This window comes from Camelus bactrianus, chromosome 20 (genome assembly GCF_048773025.1).
Source record: "Camelus bactrianus isolate YW-2024 breed Bactrian camel chromosome 20, ASM4877302v1, whole genome shotgun sequence".
In the NCBI taxonomy this organism is placed as follows: Eukaryota; Metazoa; Chordata; class Mammalia; order Artiodactyla; family Camelidae; genus Camelus; species Camelus bactrianus.
In genome coordinates this window covers 21,422,191-21,433,555 of record NC_133558.1, presented here as the reverse complement: position 1 = coordinate 21,433,555, position 11,365 = coordinate 21,422,191, and positions in this window count along the sequence as shown.

The window sequence follows — 11,365 nt, the reverse complement described above, 5'->3', positions numbered from 1 at the left end:
TTATGGTTTAGGACTGTGGTTTGTTATTGTCAGGGAAAAGGGGTAGGGAGCTCATCCTGAGGTTTCTGAGTGAGAAAAGGGCTATTAACAGCACTATGAACCCCAGGATTGGGACCCTTCCTCATGGCCTGGGCACAGTGTAATCTGGGGGTATGGATGGAGAACTGTGAATACTTGAACTCTACCCCTCTAGTGGAGTCTCTACACTCCACACCTACCTAAGCCCCTCCTGTGAGTGGGGTAGCAGTGCCTCATCTATCTTGCACAGCCTAGGGAGTTGGAGGTCAGGGGAGAGTTCTTAATTAAGCGAAGAGCTGGGAGGGGATGCAGGCAGAGCCGGCTGACCACCTCCCACCCTTTGAGTGTGTCTGAAAATAAACTGCAATCCCCCCATTCCCACTTAGTAATTTTTGTCTCCTCTGCTACCCTTCACTCCATCAGGCTGGAATGGGGGAAGCTGGGCATGCCTGGCTTTCACCTGGTTTATTACTGAATAAGGTCTCATCTTGGGCCTCCAGAATCCTGTAGTGGGCTAAGTGTGTTTCTCCAGCCCACTAGAAGGCCCTAGCCCCTTTCCCAGGCACGACCCTCATCTCTTTGGGTTCCAGGCAAGTTTCCAGGAAGTCAGGGGTCCCTAAACTGCTAGGCTCTGGCTGCAGAGCTGATAGAGCAGCTGCACTTGCCTGGGAACCCCCAAAGGCCTGGCCTGAATGCCTCTCCCTTCCAGGGCCCCTAAAAGCCCTTCTGCCCCATGCTTGGCTCTACCTGGGACACAGTGTCCTGGCTCCCTCTTCCCGATGTCCCCCACAGCTAGCACACACACAGGGTTTTTCATTCTAGGAGTTTTGTGCTGCATGGGAGTCCCTGTGGGGACGCAGCCAGGGGTGATAAAAATAACAGGCACGGGGGCGTTTAAATGTTCCAAAATCTACAGTCTTTCCTGTCCTGGGCACCCTGGTCTGCTGTTTTCTGACACCCTTCCAAAGTGGTCACATTCAAGTCCTAAAAGGCTCTTTCTCACTCCCCTGAGGGCATCTTGCCAATTCCCCGGCCCCTGACTTGGTCTTCGAAGAGACCGCAGTCGTGGGCGGGAGTGGGGGATGGGCGCTGTAGCCGCGGTGGCTAGAAGGGTGGTAGCTACAGGCCTCCTGAAGGAAAAGCACGTAGATAACACTTAGGAACACACCATGTGCCGGCCTTTATGCTGAGAACTTACCATACATACCCAATCAGTAGATGTTTTACCTGGTGACCTGGGGGAGGGGAGGGGACGCCTCAAATTCCCACTTCACAGATAAGGAAACTGAGGTACCTGCCCAGAGTCACCAGGTAGGAAGGGTGGGGAGCTGGCAATTGCCACCAGGATACTGGCTCGCGGTTTTACGTGGAGGACGGAAGGGTGGGGGCTGGGGCCGTTGGTTTTGAGCGCAGGGCCCCCAAGGGGTGAAGCGTGCCCCGGCGGGAAGGAACTGCGCGACCCCTCTGAAGTCCGCGGAAAGTGAGCGGGTTGCCCGAGTCCAAGATGGCCGTTGCTGCGTCGAGTGCGCAAGCGTGCTCTCTCGTGGGCGGGGCCTCCGGGGCGCACCTCCCACTCCCTCCCCGCGAGAGGCTGGCCGAGAAGCGGACGGGCGGTGGCAGCAGCCGTGGCTTCTGCCCTTGTGAGAAAGGCGTTGGACCGCTAACCCGAAAGGCATGGGGAACCCCCAAAAGGTTTTGGCCTGTGTCTAGCACGGCCCCTTTCACTCCACTTCTATTCTGCCAAGATGAAGTTTCCAAAACAGAAATCTATGTACATTCGGCAATTGTGAGAAGTTAGGAGGGACGGAGTAAAGCAGAGGCTGTGGGGGTGCAGGGAGCAGATGGATTCTGCAGGTATTAAGGAAGTTAAATCAAAGTCTTCTCAAGATTTGTGGTTCTTCTGATATTGTAGCTGCGTCTCCTCCAAAGAGGTCTAGAGTCCTCAGTCTGTGATGCCACTGAGCTGGAGCAGTGCAGCCATGGGAAGGAGCGTGTTCAGGTGTCACGCTCAGTAGTGCAGGGTCAGTACAAATATCTGCCCTGCCTTGTACCTAGCCCCTCCCCACCCCTACCCCGGAGTTTACCTTCATGTGTTTGCTGTTTTACCTCCTCAAAAGAAAGTTTATTTTAGATCACTGTCCATTCAAATGAGAAAATCCTTCCTTTGCCCAAACCATTCAGTAAGTTGTTTGAATAAGTTTTTATGATCTAACCATCTGAATAGCATTAAAATAAAATTATTTCATTAGTCAATTAAGATAAATAAAGCCACTCTCTCCTCCTCCTACACACTGCAGATGTAAATGCCCAAACCAAAGAAAAATCCAGATTTAATTCTGTCTAAACAGAACAGATATATGTGTGTGAGAAAGAGACAGAGAGAGAGAGAAAGAGAATGGAGTTACCAAAGATTGCTGGAGGTATCTAAATGTCAAGCACCAGGAAATCAGCAAAACCCAGTTTATGGAAAGTGGTCATCCGTTGCTGGACATTTTAAAAAGGTGAACACCAAATTACTGGGATATAAAAGATGTGGGGAGAGAAGGGATTCAGCCCACCAGACAGTAAGAAAAGCAGTGATCTGGCCTACTAAGCATGTTCCTGGAAGCAGATCGATGGAAAATTGATCCAGTAGAGGAGCAGCCTCACATGACGAAGATCAGGTGATGGACTAATGTGGGCAGAAACTGGACTTTTCTGAGAAAAGTCAATAGCTAGAGAAACGAAAGCCACAGAACCTCCCTCCACCTGAAGTATGGGATTTGGCAATGGATCCAGGCAGGCACTAAATGGATGCCTGTGAGGATGTGAGTGTGCTTGTGTACGTGGGGGTGGGGATAACATTTGAGTGGGCATCCGTTGTTGAAATCAACATGGAAATGAATATACCTCTCAGCTCCATTTATCTCAACTATTACTTTGCAATCTTGGAATCATTCCTGGTGCCCAACGCCTCAAATTTTTCCAACTTTGGCTAAGAACACAGTTCTTCAAAGTTGTCTGCTGCATTGCATCCCGCAGTGAACCTACTTTGCAAAGTGCATGGCACACATTTTTGTGATGATTCGTTGCAGAAAAGCTGGGCTCACCAGTCTTCTCGTGTTTTGACCCGACCCTTCTCTAATCTAATCTCTGACCCTACTGAGAGCAACTTCTCCAGTTCATTTCCAGCAGATGGTTAGGCTTTTTCAGGAATGAGAACATTTTCTTGTGTAATTCTCAGGAGGACCACACCAGGGTGAATTTGTCCAGCATTTCTGAATTGTGGATGTTATGAATCAGAGTGCAAGGGAGGCATTGGGCTGGGTTTAGGGATGTGGGTTTCCATGTCTGCTGAAAAAGAATGAGATTTCCAGGAACCTGAATAACACTGCTGTATGTGAGAAGGGCTGAGTGCAGGCTGAAAGCCAAATGCTATCCTGGTAGAGGAATGGGGGGAATCTCCCCGGTTGTGTTGTGTAGTATAAGGGACAAGATTGTTTTCACATGACCTTGGGTGGCCTGAACAATGGGCTGGCTAGGAATAGCGCCCCCTTCCTTTTCCTGGTGAGGGGGACACACCCAAGCTCAGCTTACCATGGGACTGGGGACTATTCCCAGTATTCTGTGCCCTAATCCTTGGCCAGCTGGGGATACAGTAATCTCCACTGGCCTGAGAAGTCCAGTTACTGGCAGCCTCAGACAATTCCTATAATGGGCTGGCACCCCAAATCCAGACTGCATAGTGCCAAGCAGCCAGGTATTCCTTCATTGAGAAGGCTGCTTTCTCACGCCAGCTCCATACAAAGGTAGGGTGAGGGATCCAGCTGGAATGCACACTGTAAAGCAGGCCCGGCTACCACTGGCCTGGCTTGTCTCCGCGGGATGAGACGAAGGTGGTTGGGGGCCCACAGCTGCTTCTTATTGACCTCATTCTCTTCTCTTTTCCAATAAAGCTGAGTGTCCTACAATTTAAGTCAATTCTGACGCTTATCTAGGAGTCAGCACCTCATCCCACAAGTTAAGGGCTTAGTCCCTGAAGACTACCCTGGCTCCCTCACCCCTGACCTCAGATGCCAATTGCTGGATAACTCGGCTTTCCTCTATGTGTCATTCACATCCCTCCAGCAGGTGAAGCTGGGCATGTTTTGGGCATGTTCTCATGGTGATCACAGAGAAGCAAGAGAAGTAGCAGAAACATATACTTTTTCTAACCTCTGCTTATATCAAGTCAGCTAACATTATTGTAATGGCCAGAGCCAGTCACATGGTTAAACTCAGACTCTTCAAGAGGGTGAGGAAATAGACTCTGCTCCTGTTATGAAAGAAATTGCAAGTTCACAGGACAAAGGGTGTACACATAGGGAAAGGTGAAGAATTGGAGCTATCAAAGCAATCAATCTATCAATCTGTCCTCTAACCACAATTATTTCTGTTCTCCCTCCATGCAAAACATGCTCACCCCCATTTCAGGACCCCCAAAAGATTCATCCAATCCTGACATTAGGCTCAAAGTCCAGGATCTTGTAACCTACATTAGGTCTGACTGTGGCTTTTGAATGAAATACCTATGATTTAAAAAAGGTAAGTTATTTACCCAACACACCCCAAAATACAATGGTGAGCCAGGGACAGAATAACCACAACAGACACTCCCCTGAGAAGGAATTATGAAGAATAGTAGACCTATGGCAGTCACTGTCCAGAACACTTCTGAAATCAGCTGGGCAAGTCCAGCCAGGTTCCCCTACTCTGCGGATGGGGAATACTCCCTGATTAGACCTGGTTCTGCTCCCACAGAGTGGCTCCTCAATCAGCTCCTCAACCCACTATTCTCCATGGCTTTTGGCTCACCCTAGTCTGAGGCATCTTTCCTTTCTCATCACGTTCTTTGGCTTCATCTGAAGAAACAACCCGTTAAAGGTAGCTGAAAATTTTTCTCAGCTTGCTTTCTCCTGATGGAAAGTAGGCAGCCCAGAGGCCTCTGTACTGTCCACAAAAGAATCAGTAAGTCAATATAAGCAAGAAATGGAAAATTTTATTTGAGCCAAATTTGAGGATCATAACCCAGGAAGAGCATCTTAGAAAGCTCTGAGAACTGTTCCACCCATTAGAAATCAAGACATGATTATCTAAGTTTTTTGAGATAGGAGGCTGTATGTCAAATGATGTATTACTGACAGTTTACATAATCCAGATCTAAATATCATCCTGGTGGTCATGTGACCCCTTACAAGATCAAGAAGGAATATTATCTTCTAAGTGTTGTGGGCCACAACAGAGTGACCTGGTTGGTGACATGGTAATGCATGGGTTGGTAAAAGAATTTACCAGATAAAGTATGAGAATAGAAAAGGTGTTTATTAGGGGTATGCTGCTATAGACAAGAGCGGGCCACACAGATGAGAGGTGCCTGTGTGAGCCCTGAGGCGAAGAACAGGGGAAAAGTTAAGCAGTTCTGCTGCTATAGGCAACAGCGGGCCACACAGGCAAGAGGTGCTGTGTGAGCACTGAGGGCCAGTTGTTGGGGTGTTTCATAAGGTGGGGTCACAAGGTGCACAAGTCTCTGATTGATTGTAGGTGAGGTAAGAGGTGTAGGGTCTGTGAAGGGCGGTGGGCTCTGTGACTCTGATAAGGAAGGCATTACCTGGGGCTATCAGTTTGCTAGGGAAAACACGCCCAGCAAAGAATGTCAGACATCTGAGCCCAGAAATCAAGGTCGTGGGACTCTGAAGAACGTCAGTTGGCCCCACACTAAGTAGTCTCGGTAGGTATTCCTGCCGATGGGAGAGGTTTGGTTGATGCATAATGCAGATACACAATGCACAGTAGAGGAAAGAGAGGAAGCCAGAGGGCAGAGAAGAATTTCTCATGTTTAAATTTTTCTTGTCTTGCCACAAAATGTGAATTTTCCTTCACAGTACAAGTTGAATAGTCTCAGCCCTTTGCAGTGAGTCTAGACTAGCAGTGATTTGGGGGTACCATATTGATACAGGAAAATGGGGCGTAAGAGGATGGCCTTGTCCTAGGTCTTGGGCGAGTCTCTGGGATGTGCCCCAAGTAAGGGTCCTTGGCTTCACACAGGAAAAAATTCAAGAGTGAGCCATAGTTGAGTAAAACTAAATTTATTCAGAGAGATGCACATTCCATAGATAGAATGCAGGCTGTCTCAGAAGGCCCGAGAGGCCATGAGGTGTGGGGGGGGGGGTGGTGGTTCAAGTAAAAGTAGACACCCTCTAGACTGAGTGTGAGTCATCTCAGAAGGCAAGGGAGAGTGAGAGTCCCTCGGGGTGTGGTGTTGTTAGTTTTTATGGGCTAGGTAACTTGATATGCTAACAAGTGGGAGGATTATTCCAAGTACTTTGGGGAAGGGGCTGGGATTCCCAGGAACCTGGCCACTGCCCACTTTTTGACCTTTTACAGTTAGCCTCCATACTGTCAGGGCACCTGTGGGTGTGTCATTTACCATGCTAATATATTATGCTGAGTGTATAATGAAGCTCAAGGTCTATTGGAAGTCAAATCTTCTGCTGTCTTGGGCCTCAAGGTCTACTGAGAGTCTAATCTTCAGTTGCTGTGTCATTCCTTTAATGGTTGTGCCCTGCCCCTTCCCTACTGTATCAATACCCTTAAAATCTTTGGAATTATTCTGTATATCTGATTGGACACCGCTTCATGCACCAAGTGCCACACCCAAAATTCTCTTGAGACTTGCTTCTCTGTTGACTAGGGTGCTATGGGAGTAATGCCTTAAAATTCCTAGAAGCCCTTTTGTCCAACTGAGAGGGTGGACTAGGAATTGCCTTGATTTTTTTCAGTCTTCAGCCACACATTTGAGGCCATTTCTTACTTTGATGATCTTTTACTGACCTAGTAGGCTGGGAATGAGAAATAGTTTTATTTTGCAATCCGGAAAATTCTGCTCCCCTTTACATTTCCTCCAAATTCTGGTTACAACTTAACTAGTTCTTCCGTTAACTCATCTGTTTCTTATAAACCTTTATCAAACACAGATAGTGTAAGCAGATGGGGTAGAAGGGGTCCCCAAAGGAAGAAAACCAGACATAACTTTTTCAATGTCAGAGAAGCCTAAGCCACTTTGTGATCTAAGCCTGGCCACCACACCTGCCCTTGCAGAAGAATAGGTCTCAGTGGTGAATGATTTTAAGGGAACAAAAGAAGATAAAAACAAACCACTATTACTGGGCCAGAGAGATAACCTAACAATAACAAAGATAATAAATCAGTTGTAAAGACTCCCAGTAACAAAGATAATAAATCAGTTGTAAAGACTCCCAGTTCTGTTTCAATGGTAAAGATTAGCCTGAAGCACATTCTTGAGCTGTTCTGCAGAATTCAAACCCCCTGGAGCACTCAACCACCGCATCAACTGGAACCCAAGGAATGATGTTGACCTTTTCTGATCTTTGTGACTCCAATCAACTGGAGCCTGGACTCTTTTGACCTTTGCCCCAATTTTATACTGAATTCTCCTCTGCCCAGACCCCTTCATGAATACCCTCAGCTTAAAACTTCCCCAATTTTGCCATTCAGGAAGATGACTGCTTTGGGAAAGATCCCCAGTGTTCTCCTTACTTGCTGCAAGTAATAAATCCTTCCTTTTCTAGATCTTTGGCTTGGCTGTGTTTTTTGGATCATCTCCCACCAAGAGGGAACCCAGTTTTCAGATAACTGACGTTTTCAACATTCTGCCTGGAAATTTCTTTGCTCAAGTCTACACGTTCACTAGATACATTTTCTATCACAGGGGACAGTTAATTGTTCGCCACTATAACACTAGTCACCATTTCCCCTTCTTTAACACTTTCCCAACTTTTTCAGCCTCCCCTGCCACCCTTACCCAAAGTCAAAGCCAAATATTTTAGGGTTTTGTTAAGGTGGCACCCCATTTCTAGTACCAATTTCTGTATCTGTTAACTACTACTGGATGTATGGTCAGGCTACTCAAGGTGGCTGTTCTCTGGCTCTCTGTATATCCCCTGCTCCACTAGTGCCACCCAACTCACAGGACTGACTTTCCTACATACTTACCTCAGGTCCCAGCTAGTGATTATTCTTATCAAAGGGGTGGTGAGTGGTGTGCCCCTCTGCTGGTTTCCCTGGTAACAAATGAGTCAACCTGACATCAATTCCCCCTATAATTGCTAACTTCCCCTTATTCCTGGGAGCAAAGACTGCCACCATGTCCTGCCCACCATCCCCTGCACATGGTGGGGTGTTGCTCTAGGACCTTATTTCAGACATGGAAGCTCCCCCATCCATTAGACCATTGATGTTTCTGTTGCTGACTCTGGGCTCTTAATTCAGTCTTGGAGACTTGGGAGGTGCAGCCCAACATTGCATAACAACTCCAAACCTTAGTGATTTAAAACAATAGTCATGGATTATTTCCTACAACCAGTGGTCAACTGAGCAGTTCTGCTGACTTAGATTGAGCTTGCTCATGAATCTTTAGTTAGTCAAACGGTCTAGGTGGGGGTTGACTGGTCTGGTACATCTACTGGGACAACCTGGCTCTCCTTCCTGTGTCTCTGTCACATCCCCCCAGCTAGCCCAGACGTGTTCTCAAGCTAGACTGGGCATGTTCTTATAGAAATTGCAGAAAAGTAAGAGAGAAAATGCAAACACAAAAGCACTTGTATAATCTTCTGCTGGCTTCAAGCCTGCTAAAATCCTATTTGCCATGGCCAGTTACCTGGCCAAGTCTAGATGTAAGGGGTAGGGAAATAGGCTCTATTTATTTTTTGAGAAATACAGGGCAAAGGGTGTGGATATAGATAGAGGTCAAAAATTGGGATCATGAATGTAATCAATCTATCACAAATTATTACTGACTGATTGACTGGCTAATTTTTCTTTTCTCTGAGAAACCAGATTGCTCTAAACAGAGTTGATTTAAATCATCAAATAATTAACTATATTTTCTTCTTAAAATGTCTATTTTTCTTAGAATCCTCAACATATCCTTTAACTCCAAAACACATGTATGCACACTATTTCTGTTTTTAAAAGCAGTAAATCATCTCAAAATCCCACTGTGGGTGGTGGAGGGATCAGAGTAAGGCGGGGGTGCCTCCATGGAGAAGGACATTTTCTTCCTTTTTACAAATCTGCCTTCCAGATATGAACACACAGCCCTGCCTTACATTTGGAAAAAGAAGAGGCCCTGGAATCAACATTTATCTGAGTTTGGGGGAAAAAGTTGTGACACAGGAAAGGAGAAAAGAAGAAATAAATATGTGTTGAGTATTATGCTTATGACAGACATCTTGTTTGGCTGTACAGCTGTCTAAGATAGAAATTATTTCCTACAACCAGTGGTCAACTGAGCAGTTCTGCTGACTTAGATTGAGCTTGCTCATGAATCTTTAGTTAGTCAAACGGTCTAGGTGGGGGTTGACTGGTCTGGTACATCTACTGCCCATTTTATAGATGAAGCAAAAAAATATATAGGTAAAAGAAAAAAGTATACTAAAGAAGGAGAACATGATAGTAAAAATAATAGTTGCATCATTCACTCTATCATAATTATTTTTTCTTCTCATAGATAAAATAATATATATACTGTATTGGTTTTGTTTAAATCTAAGTTTACATTTAAAAAGGTAATTTATCTGACTTTTCTCTAGTTGTAGGGGCAAATCAATAAGATGGTTGTAGAACTGTGGCAAGAAAAATATGAACAGAAAGTATTTTATTCTACCACCTTGGGATGGAAAATAGAAATTACTAAATAAAAACAAATCTATGATGCTACTTCTTTCGTGTAAATGTTAGGGAAAAGATTTGGGAAGGCTGAGATAGTCTCTGTGTGTTTGTTTTTAAATGTGTCTATAATTTTTAAGAGAATTTGGCATATTAGAGAATCTGACAGATTAATCTTGTGATTTCAAATGGATTTGTGTCATTTATTTTAGACTTGTGATTTGAAGCTGAAAGGTATAAGATAATTTGATTACATTTGTAAACGTATTGAAATCTTGAAGATAACTTGATTTACCACATTTAGAAGCTTGAATAATTAGGTTTATGAGTCCTTTACATGCTTATGAAGATTTTTTTTCTTGTTTGACTTGTAAATCTGCCCTATGAGGAATCTGAAGTGCTAGAAAAAAATCAAGTATATTAAATTTGTAAATGTAGTTTAAATATTTAAGAGAATTTAATTAACTAACTTTGTAAATGGCATGAGTAATGTTCAAGCAAATTTAATATGTCAAGCCCATGGGCTAATTGAACATTAATCAAGGAACAAGTTATTGCTCTTATTTTTATATAAAAACTACAAGATGTCTAAATGGAACATCAAAGTTATGCAAGTTAAACTGAAAAACTTGAGAAAATTTGTAAATTTATAACATTAATTAATTGAAAATTAATTAAGCATAAGCAACTACAAATAGTCCTCTCTGCTCTCAGATGCGTCCCTAGGATATCTGCTTCCTTGGCAGCAGACTACCTCCATGTCACAGCGTTTTCCTTCCTTGATCTGTGACAGCCCTCATTACTAGGAACTCTTTCACTGGACCCTGTCTTTTATAGTTATTTAACTTTCATAAGAATGCACATTTTGCCTGAGCACTTTGAGAGCAGGACTCATGTGAGCAGTTTAGCAAGTACTTGGCACAGAGTAAACCCTCAATAAATGCTAGATATCTGCTCCCCACTCTAACCCCAGTATCTTCTCTAAACCCCACAGCATCCACAAGCATCAAGAAATACTCACTGAATATCCTTTCTCTTGATCCAGTATTTTCTAGAAGTTTGGCTTACAGAAAAATCTAAATAGAAAAAATACTTCATGGTCAAAAATGTTCATTTGTAAATGTCCATCGACAGATGACTGGATAAAGAAGATGTGGTATATAGACACAATGGAATACTACTCAGTGATGAAAAAGAATGAAATACTGCCATTTGTAGTACTGCAAATGCTGGATGGACCTAGAGATTATCATATTAAGTAAGTCAGACAGAGAAAGACAAATATCATATGATATCACTTATATGTGGAATTTAAAATATACTATAAATGAACTTATTTATAAAACAGAAATAGACTCACAGACATAGAAAACAAACTTATGGTTACCAAAGGGGAAAGGGGTAGGGAGGGATAAATTAGGAGTTTGGGATTAGCAGATACAAACTCTCTATATAAACAAATAAACAACAAGGTCCTACTGTGTAGCACGGGGAACTATATTCAATATCTTGTAATAAACTGTAATGGAAAAGAATTTTAAAAAGAATATATATGTATAACTGAATCACTATGCTATACAACAGAAACTAACACAACATTGTAAATCAACTATACTTCATTAAAAAAAAAGTTCGTTTGTGA